The sequence below is a fragment of the Pinus tabuliformis genome, chromosome 7 (genome assembly GCF_031772625.1).
Source record: "Pinus tabuliformis cultivar Carrire ecotype Pingquan chromosome 7, CPIR1, whole genome shotgun sequence".
Lineage (NCBI taxonomy): Eukaryota > Viridiplantae > Streptophyta > Pinopsida > Pinales > Pinaceae > Pinus > Pinus tabuliformis.
Genome location: NC_142293.1, coordinates 557,039,945 through 557,048,624, shown reverse-complemented (window position 1 = coordinate 557,048,624; position 8,680 = coordinate 557,039,945). Strand labels below are relative to the sequence as shown.

General features: G+C 36.2%; 1 pseudogene; it reads left to right on the top strand.

Annotated features, from left to right (window-relative positions):
- The first annotated feature begins 5,071 nt into the window (after window positions 1-5,071).
- Window positions 5,072-5,566, top strand: LOC149248590 (phospholipase A1-Igamma1, chloroplastic pseudogene; annotated as a pseudogene).
- Window positions 5,567-8,680: the final 3,114 nt, after the last annotated feature.

Genomic DNA, 8,680 nt, shown 5'->3' with positions numbered 1-8,680 from the left:
AACAAGGACTCCAAGATTTTCAGAGTAGCATGGATCTTCAAGCAGATCAACAGATCAAGATTCTCCCAACAATCAATCAGGTGATGAATCAAGCAATGGTAAGAGAAAGATGAGAAGTTTGAAAGATATTTATGATGATTTGGATGTTAGTTCAAATTTTGCATTGTTGTCATTCCAACCTTCTTCATTTGAAGAAGCAATCAGAGATGAAAATTGGGTGCAAGCCATGGATGAAGAAATTGAAACTATTGAAAAGAATGACACATGGGATTTGGTTGATTTACCAAAGGAAAAAAATCTCATTAGTGTGAAGTGGGTGTACAAGACAAAGTTGAATGAGAAAGGTGAAATTGACAGATTTAAAGCAAGACTTATAGCAAAAGGATTCTCGTAGCAATCAGGAATAGATTTTGGAGAAACGTTTGCTCTGGTAGCCAGATTGGATACTGTAAGAGCATTTCTAGCTACAACAACTCAGAAAAAGTGGAAAGTATATCAGATGGATGTGAAATCATCTTTCTTGAATGGAATTTTAGAAGAAGAAATTTATGTGCAGCAGCCTCCAAGATATGAAGTTGAAAGTAACGAAGACAAATTTTACAGGTTGGAGAAAGCGCTCTATGGAATGAAACAAGTGCCTAGAGCTTGGTATAGTAGAATCGACAGCTACATGATCAAGAATGGATTTTGCAGAAGCAACATTGAGCCTACATTGTACACGAAGGTAAATGAGCATGGACAGATTTTGATTGTTTTCTTATATGTTGATGACATGATTTTTACAAGTGATTTTGAGATAGATGAATTTAAAGCAGTCATGAGAAAGAATTTGAAATGACAGATTTTGGTCTCATGAAATATTTTCTTGGCATAGAAGTTGAGCAATCTGAAAAAGGAATTTTTATTTGTCAAAATAAATATGCCAAAGATTTGTTGAAAAGATTCAGGATGGAAAATTGCAAACTTGTCCCTACACTAGTTGCAACAAGTACAAAGTTAAGCAAGGATGATGAAGGATCAAATGTCAATCCAACTCTATTCAAAAGATTGGTTGGCAGCCTCATGTATCTCACAGCTACAAGACCAGATATCATGCAAGGAGTGAGTTTGATTTCCAGATTTATGGAGACTCCAAAAGACACACATTGGAGTGCAGGAAAAAGAATTATGAGATACATAGCAGGAACTAGAGATTGTGGCATAATGTATGCAAGCACAGAAAAGAAGGATTTGATTGGATACACAGATAGTGATTTTGCAGGCAGTTTGGATGATAGGAAGAGCACTTCTAGTTCTTTATTCTACCTTGGTTTAGGCATGATTTCAGGGGCATCTAAGAAGCAACCCATTGTGACACTTTCGTTAGCAGAAACATAATATGTAGCAGTGACATGTCAAGCAGTGTGGTTAAGAAGAGTATTTGATGGACTCAAGTAGAAACAACAAGGATCAATAGTAATATATTGTGATAACACCTCAGCGATTGCACTATCCAAGAATAGTGTGTTTCATCAGAAGAGCAAGCATATTGATACTAGATATCACTTTATTAGAGAACTTGTGAGCAATGTAGAAGTTCACTTGAAACCTTGTAAATCTGGTGATCAATTGGCTGATATATTTACTAAGTCATTAGCACAAGATGTGTTTGAGTTTCATAGAAGAAACTTGGGTGTTGTAGGCCTAGTTGAGACATAGACCAGTAGACATGTTTGAGTTGTCATGAGTCATGTTTTAGTTTAGCAGTCGTAATTAAGGGGGAGTGTTAAAATAAGATAATTACTCATGCGTGAGGAGTTAGCTAAACATAGAGAGTCACTTCACTGAGTGATCGAGTATTTGAGTGTTATCCAAATCAAGTTACATGATAGACGTGTGGTTGCATGTTAGTGCATGTCAAGGCGAGTCATTCGTCGAAAAGGATAAATACCATTCACCGGGTTCATTGTAATCATCATGCTTTTTTTGATCAATAGAAGAGCCGCAACTCGTGTTTTATGTGTGAATTCATGCTTTGTCTCCTCCGCCTTTCCAACAAATGACATATTTGGATATGCCATCTTTTGAGCTTTAAATTGAGCCTTCATGTTCCTAATTTGAGGGTTTTGCAGAAACCGTAATGGAAAAAGAATATTTGTGAAATTGAAAGGTGCACCCACAACCACGGCTGCCCCAATCCATGCATCACTGGAAGGAGTTATCGCTGTTTTTTTTTAATTTACGTTTTATGCCGCAAGTGATAATTATCTTAAATATGGAGATTGTGTAACCACTACTTTCCTCTTATTTCCTACAACAGAAGACTCAAATCAGTTTCTGAGTAGTGTTAAGAGAATAGAAGAGTCAAACCCACAACTTTTGGCACCATCTAGCAATCCAACCTATGACACTAACCAATACTCATGCCGAGTAGTGTTAAGAGCATATAAGAATCGAACCCAAAATGTTTGGTACCATCTAGAAATCCAACACTAGTCAATCCTCATTAGCATGAATATAAAATAAAAGGTGAACGATCATGAATAAAAGGTGGCCATTGCTCGGACCGACTAATACTCCCTAGCTGCCTTACGCTTGACACAAACAACTTTCTCCTGGCTCTGTTCTTCCTTTTTCACTTCCATGGTTGCTGAGCCTACAATCCAATGTCGGTCGTGCTAGAAGAATTTGTTGGTTCTCTTGATGGAAAGGCCCTAATTTTGGAAGCCAAATGATCTGATCACAACAAGCATATCCATGGATCCATGTCTCTAGTCATCAACCTATTCTTACTCTCACATGGATGGGACAGGGCCAACTGTTTTTTGGCAGCTAACACTTACTGTGATCCATGTTCGAAGCTCTTTTTGATGTTGGTACCCTTAGCTACAGGTTTCATGACTTCCCTGGGGAGATCACGGGCCAATCAGAGCTCCATCATGCACTTTGGTAAGCAACGAGTTCATCTGATTTCTCTATCTATGGTCATTTTCAAAGAATTTATATTCAGCACTAAAATGTTTTTAAACACAAAGGTAGGAATTTTTAAATAGTGATATATAATATTTAACATCTAGAATATTTTAGAATATATGGTAGGCACCTTTCAAAACTAGGAATTTGTAAATATCTATAAGTAATATTTAGTATTTGAAACTAAAATGTAGTCATTTTTATTATTAAGGGGCTTGATTAGCATTTCCTTTGACATAGTAGGCTTAAATTTTAATATTATAAAAAGAAGTTTTCATCTCTACTCTTTGAGAAATTTCAGGCTTCAAACAACATGATATCATTGCCAGCTTTGTTTAGAACCATAACAAAACTGCAACATATTAACTTCTCCAACTCTTTGATTTTGGGAAAGCTGTCAATTTTTTTGAATTTGTAGGAAATGCTACTTGTTTTTGCTCACTGACCTAACTAGCCTAAATGAATTTACACTCCTACTACTTCAATTTGAAATGTTTACCTCACTTTGTTGAAAAGTAGAAATAATGGACAAGGTTGATAATACATTATATGAGAATAGAGTATATGCCAGCTATTGTCACCAAGTCAAACAATCTTTAAATTGATATTGTTTGCTAGATGAAGTGCCAATTTACACTGTGACAAGCCAAACAATCTTCAAATTGATATTGTTTGCTAGATGAAGTGCCATTTTCCAGTATGGACAAGATTGAAGGAAAAAATTAGGCATTAGCAAATTTGAAAGGTGCATAGATTGAAGTTCTCTTCCATGCTTGGACTGAAAACACTTGAGTTTAAGAGGACACGAATAAATAAAATATCCTTTCCTAATTGTGTTCGGTCCAACCTTAAACATTTTAACATTAATGATTGTGTCAAACTGATGGATGTTGAAGCATTGTCAACAACATTAATGTCACTAAATTTTTAATAGTTTTCAATATAACGACACATCTTTGTGGTCTCCCAAAACTCATCCATTACAATTTCCTCAAGACCCAAAGAATTAAATAAGGAATTGTATAAACTTTGTGGTCATTTAGTTATTCACCTACATGCTTTTTCATCAATCATCTTACTCCAACCAAATGCCGCAACAGAAAATTCCCTTCTACGAGTAAGCAATCAGTGAAGTAGAAGGTTGCTCTTAGTAATCCAACACATTTTGTTTTTTTTAGCAAGAACATTAGCCTCATTCTTGAAATAGTGTGGACTAGATTAATGGAATCTAGCACGAGGACCCATTTTGTGGCTTGGGGAATGAGTCACTAGCTCCAAGACGATATTTATATAATATTTACTATATTAAAAATAAAAGTTTTTAAATGATCTTCCCAAATCTTCATTTTTTTTTGTGTACCTTTGCACTTTTGTAGGGAATTGCTAGTATTATTTAATATTAAATAATTACTATTCCTATATATCAACCACATTTATTAATATAGTTGATTGATATAAATTTTATATCAACAACATTTACTAATATGATTATGCTAATAAACTATTATAATAAAAAATAATATAAAGAACTATTATAATAAAAATTAACATGAAAATAACATTTTAGATAGCAAAAGGTAAGAGACTCGGAAAAGCGTTATAAAAGTCAATGATGAAGGGCGGTGTAGAAAAATAGGACGTTGTAATCTTAGTACTGCAATTTCCATGGAAATCTGATTATGGTTGACTGGAAGTCAATGATAACGCTAGGTGTTAAAATTTTTGGACCAGAGAATCTTCGTCTGGATTTCTTCTGCAATTTCGTTGCACATTAGAAAATCTGGAGCATGTTCTCTCATTCTCGGTTTTTTCTCGGTTTTATTAGAACGGTAGGAAGAGTCGTCGAAATGTCTTTTTCTTTGAAACAAGATTCATCGAAATAGTCAAGAAGCGCATGGACCGACTTTTATGGAGCTTGAACCTAAATTTGTGACCGACTTTTATGGAGCTTGAACCTAAATTTGTGTCTTCACCTGCAAACCCACCACTGAATATGTATAACTCATTCCCCTTAAATATGGTAAGGGACGTTGATATACGGTAGCTGATTTTAATTGGATTGCGGATTTTAAGAATTTGAATGGTAATTCATGTTAATATTCATAACTTAATACAGGACATGGTGAAGGTTCTGCGCGTGGTGAGCAAACAGGACATGGTCCCCAAGATGCCCGGGATCATCTTCAACGAAAGGATGGAAAAATTGGAGCGACTGGTGAAGCCGTTGCTTGACCGTTTCCCGTGGACATACGCTCACGTTGGAGTGGAACTCAAGTTGGATCATGGACGTTCGCGTTTTCTGAAACAAAATCTCGACCCTGCAGAGTATCACAACTTGGAGGGATATCTTCATTTGTTGGATGGCTTCGACAGCTCGTGCGCCCCATTCCGAGGGGATGCCAAACGGGACGTGGCGTTGGTGAACAAGGCCTCCGACATGCTGAGGCCGAAGCAAATGGTGCCGGGAATGTGGTACCAATTGGAGAACAAGGGACTCGTCCGCAACTCGTATGGAAAATGGGTGCAGCCTGAACGAGATCCCGAGGATATCCCATCTCCTAACCACGTACTAGTGCAACAGTCTCTGGGTTTCGAGGAACAGATCAATGTCTGAAAGTAATGCATTTCCGCTGTTAATGTAATCTAAAAGGCTGATTAGATCATTTACATACAAAAATTTCGCGATCATTGCTTTTTAAAAGGCTTTTAAGCATTTGTTTATGTTTTATATATTCCCGTAATACCAGATGAGAAATGTCAAAATATTAATGTTGTATGAAGAGTCCTTTAAGGATTCATAGTTGTGTTGTGTGTGTGGGAGATATATAATCGGTCAGTTCTGCTGAATATATAAAAACCAGTCACAAAATTTAAAATATAGGGGAAATAAGATTGTCCTATTGATAACCCACAACCAAAGAAATATATGTAAATCGCTTTGAAGAAAAACTAACTTGATTACACTGTTCTAAGAAATAGATGTAAAAAGCTTTGCTGTGAAATTATATTTTGATATATTGATCTCAAAATGTAGTTTCTTATTCGGAATGTTCCATTCATCCCATCTATAATAACTTTGGAATTTCTTGCTAATATTTTATTCTTTTACAAGTAAGAGATATTTAGAGCAAATAATTGTGCATGATTGTTTCACACTGTCTATATTTCCATAAGAAAAAATGGAGTGTGAATTTTTTAAATATATCTATATATGTGAATTTTTTAAATATATTTATATATATATTTGTATTAGAGGAATTTGTAACTGAGGTGGTCTCTTACTTCCTTACATACGATGCAGAGTTTGTTTTGTCTTTACATTACATGAGTTTTATTTCAACATGTAACACTTCATTTTGATTTCAGTTTCTACCACTATAATTTATGGAGTTAGTTTTGTCTTTATGTTAGGTTAGGTCTATTCCAATCTTTAACATTTCATTTCAATTCCAACTTTTACCACTATAACCTCTAGATGCTTAAAAAAAAACTTTATAAAATTAATTATTGTTGTTTTGTAAATTTATAATAATTATTAAATATATATAACATTTAAATTATTCATTTTTAAAATTTATTTTACTATATAATTATATCCACTTTAATATTATAATATAATCTGTTTATATATCATTTTAATAAAGAAATGGGAACAATTATAATTATGGAGATATATTTGTTATATTATTAACTAATCTAATCACCAAGTGTTTTGGGAATGGGTTATTAATATTAAAATTGAATGAGAATGATATTCAATTCTTCAAATTGGACATTCATAATTTGTTTAATATCTGTTATATATGATATTTGAAATTGTTTTTAATGAATTCTTTAAATTAAATTTGAAAAATATATACACAATTTGAATTAAAAAGATATATTGCATTTAATATTTGAAATTATTTTTAATGTGCTTTTAAAATTAAATTACCAAAATATATACACAATTTTAACTAAAAAAGATATTGCACATAAGTATAAATAGAGAAATGTTTTTGAGGGATTAACATTTCTATAAACTTTATGAATTTCTTGATATTATAGATAACAATCTAATCATTGTTTTAAATAAAAGAAGTAGTTTTTGTTTTGGTTTTTTTTTAAGATATAGAATTTGGTGTTAAATTTACATAAAGACATTAAAAAAAACTATTTCTTTGTAAAATTAATAGCATTGAGGGGTGGTACGGGAGGTAGAGCAAGTGGGGTCTCTTTTTTTTTTTCTAAATAAAACTACTCTATTCACATTAAAGGTGTACAATTACATCAAGACCGAAGTCTAAGGCAACTGCCCAGAAGGAGAGACAGATAGGAACAGAAAAATTGTCCAAGACAGAGAATTTGGACGAGACCCCATTATGCAATCCCATGCAGGGGAACCAGTGTTAACCTTCTTGACCTTACTGAGCTTAAAAAGATTCCAAAAAACTTTCATTTTGAACCCTGGCTTATCAGCAATAACAAAAATTATCAGCAGTAACAAAAAAATGCCCTCTATAATGGGCTGCATAACCTGAGACAAAGCTGCAGAGAATGAACTAAGCATCTAGAGGTTCCTCCACGATTCTGCACCAGCCAACGTCATACGGATCCTGAGCACGAGCAGCATCGTTCACAGATGGACCTGGGGCCGTTGGCTCCATCACCATGTCAATAGCATTGCTCGCAGGAACCTTCGGAGCCTGCAGAGAGCATGGATTCGGCACAGAGACTGAGCCAGGGCCCTCTTGATGAGATCTGGACTCTCCCATTTCCCAGGCTTCCTCAAGAAAGAGCACCGAAACATGAGCAGTAATCTTGGGACGATTCAAGGTGCAACTGAAAGTGAAGATCACAGAGCCGAAAGAGGGAGAGGACGAGGAGTCTAGAGGACGGGGCTCAAGGTAATGGCTGGGCAGAAGAAAATGCCCTATCCCACTGCAAGTGCGAGGGTAATGGCCATAAATGAAATTGCTAGAGGGAGAATTGGAGGACGGGCTAGAGGACGCCTGTCGAGGGGTGCCTCTGCGACATCTCATCCTATGGCAAAGACGGGGCATAACGAAAGCAACAACGACTTTGTGGGAACAAGACCGAGCAACCACAGAAGCAGAACACATGCCGATCAAGCGAACAACCAGATGGGAGCCCAAAGCCTTAGAGAGAATCCAGGCAACTGACTGAGGCAGCTCCGTAGGTCTACCAAAGCAGGAACCCAACTTCATCGCACCTATCAAGCCACTTGAGCCAGCATTCACCAGGCCATAACCCGACCAACACAACATTAGAGGCTCCAGAACAATCCCATGGAAGAGGTTAGATTTATTACCCTCTCCCCTGCCTCGAATTGCTCCCGCCATTACTATGGCATTCAAGAGAGCCGAGATCTAGAGCAGATCAGAGTGTGCAGAGGTGAAAGACATATCGAAGGACAGACTGGTAGTATCCAAGTCGCCTGCAGTAAAGCCCTTAAACTCAGCGATGCCCACATGTCGATGATCATCCATCGACTGGTTATTAACTTTGTTGTACAGGGCGGGCAGGTGGCGGCCCTTCTCACCCCACCTCTGTCCCATCACATTAACCATCTGGCTGGACACCCGCATCCGAGGAAGTGGGGTCTCTTTTAGCCTTGAAGTAATAATTGTTTTTCAATATGCATGGGGCCTAGGTACAACATCAAACAACCAAGCTGAGCACCTCACCTTGTGGAAAGGCTTGGAACTAGCCATAGCGAGGAAAATCA